Raw genomic sequence first — 2,500 nt, forward strand, 5'->3', positions numbered from 1 at the left:
GAGGAGACATGAGCAACTCGTCATTATATACAGATCTCTGGTGGTATTGGGGTCACATGGCAACAGTGGCTTCCTTTCCTGCCACCACCAGGCCTCTAGGGATATCTAGTGGCCATAGTAGGAGAAGACTGGCAAAGCCACACTAGACAAGGGAGCATCTCGATAGTCTACAGTGGCTTCCTCTCGTTGTCCCCTTGTCTCCTTTCCTCCATTCGGACTGAGATTGAATGCAGATTTCTGATACCATCCATCATATTGCTTTCACCTATTTTTTGTAATTTTTTTTTAAACAGATGAGCAAATTTTGAACACCATGCTGGCGTTGCAAACACCATGCTCTACCAACTGAGCCACAGGGAAGACAACCTATCCACTCCACCTCATCCGCTCCTCCCTTCTCCAGACCATCTCTGGACACTTTCTCCTATTCCTCACTTCCCTCATCAACTCCACTGAACTTTGTTTGAACTTTAAAATTGTTACGCTGGTGAAAGCTCATCCTCATCCCATACAATCACCACCCAGTCCTACGGTGCCAGCCTGTGGAGAATATAAGGAGGTGCATCGAAAAACAAATTTTTAAATACATTTGAAGTGTTTAAAATGACCAGTAGGTGGAGACACACAACAGTGACATTGATTCTAGTTATTCTGACCTGTCATAGCAGGGACATTGATTCTAGTTATTCTGACCTGTCATAGCAGGGACATTGATTCTAGTTATTCTGACCTGTCATAGCAGTGACATTAATTCTAGTTATTCTGACCTGTCATAGCAGCGACATTAATTCTAGTTATTCTGACCTGTCATAGCAGCGACATTAATTCTAGTTATTCTGACCTGTCATAGCAGCGACATTGATTCTAGTTATTCTGACCTGTCATAGCAGCGACATTAATTCTAGTTATTCTGACCTGTCATAGCAGCGACATTAATTCTAGTTATTCTGACCTGTCATAGCAGCGACATTAATTCTAGTTATTCTGACCTGTCATAGCAGCGACATTAATTCTAGTTATTCTGACCTGTCATAGCAGCGACATTAATTCTAGTTATTCTGACCTGTCATAGCAGTGACATTAACATAAATAACATGAGCATGTCTACTGCCTTGGCAGGAACTAATGGGGATCCTTAATAAATACAAATACATAACAACTGGTATTGTACCATCCATCCAACTTAACAACTGGTATTGTACCATCTATCCAACTTAACAACTGGTATTGCCTTGGCATTAGCTAATGGGGATCTTTAAGAAATACAAATACAAATGATGTGGTATTGTGTGTAGATGGGTGAGAAAAAAAAGTAAATTTAATCAATTTTTAATTCAGGTTGTAACACAACAAAATGTGGAATAAGTCAATTGGTATGAATACTTTCTGAAGGGACTGTATGTTTTGTTTTGCTGGATGTCTAACCCACATTTTCCGTACTTGACTCACATGTTATTTGCTTTTCAACTACCTAAAAGCTAGCTAGTTGGAGTCTGTGTGTACTTCCGTTTGTCTACCACCGTACGATAAAGCAGTGCGCTACTCCCGGTTAGCGTTGCGGACTGCTCCATTGGCAATGAGTCTACCTTTAACACACGGAGTATGATTACATGCACACAATAATGCGATTATTGTGGATAGTCAGATTAATATAATAGTTTGATTAAAACGTTTACATGCTTTGGCAAAATGAACGATTTCCCTAATAATACTGTTTACATGGACACATGTGCAATCAGACTACCTGATAAATGCGAGAAAATCACCAATTAAAATAAACGTTTTTTTTTCTACAGTGACCATGTTATTTTAGGTTCGGGCATATAAAGTTTGTATGTGAAAACTACTCATAACGCCTCATGTCCACCAGATACGTCAAACTCTTCGCGTTCCAGAGGAAGTCATTCACATTGTGAATGGAGCAGTTCCGGAACGCGTTAGGCTGCGTTGCGTTCTGTGTACCGCATGCGTCAATATTTTTTCAACGGGTGTGTTGCTCTACTGTGAGGTGGTACAAATGGAAGTGCGGACATGGACATTCTTCTAAAAATATATATATATTTTTAATCTAGAGCGTATAGCGAGTACGGAAGTCAAATGTCATTTTTCCAAGTGCGATTTCCAAACATAAGAAGGTGAAAATCCAAGTATGTGGAATGCGTTTATTATAGGCGGAGAGGAAGAGAGAGGCACAACTCGGTGGAAAATCAGTCTCCCTCCAGCAGATGGCGGTTTACGTTGTTTCGCCCACCAGACAATGAGTATTTCTTTGGAGATCAATGGGTGTCGAATTTAGTCCCCCTCCAAAAAAAGAAATGATGACATATTTGCTACGTGAAGTTTATTTGATCGAATAGAAGTTTCGTAATTCTTAATTTGTCACGAAATGTAGTGATATAAGTAGGACGTGTGACATCCAGGAAACCAAGAGGAAAAACACTTAAATACCTATGCTTATTCATGTAAAAGACTCGCAGTAAAGCGTCTCTCTCCGTTGAAT

This window comes from Salmo salar, chromosome ssa01 (assembly GCF_905237065.1).
Source record: "Salmo salar chromosome ssa01, Ssal_v3.1, whole genome shotgun sequence".
Lineage (NCBI taxonomy): Eukaryota > Metazoa > Chordata > Actinopteri > Salmoniformes > Salmonidae > Salmo > Salmo salar.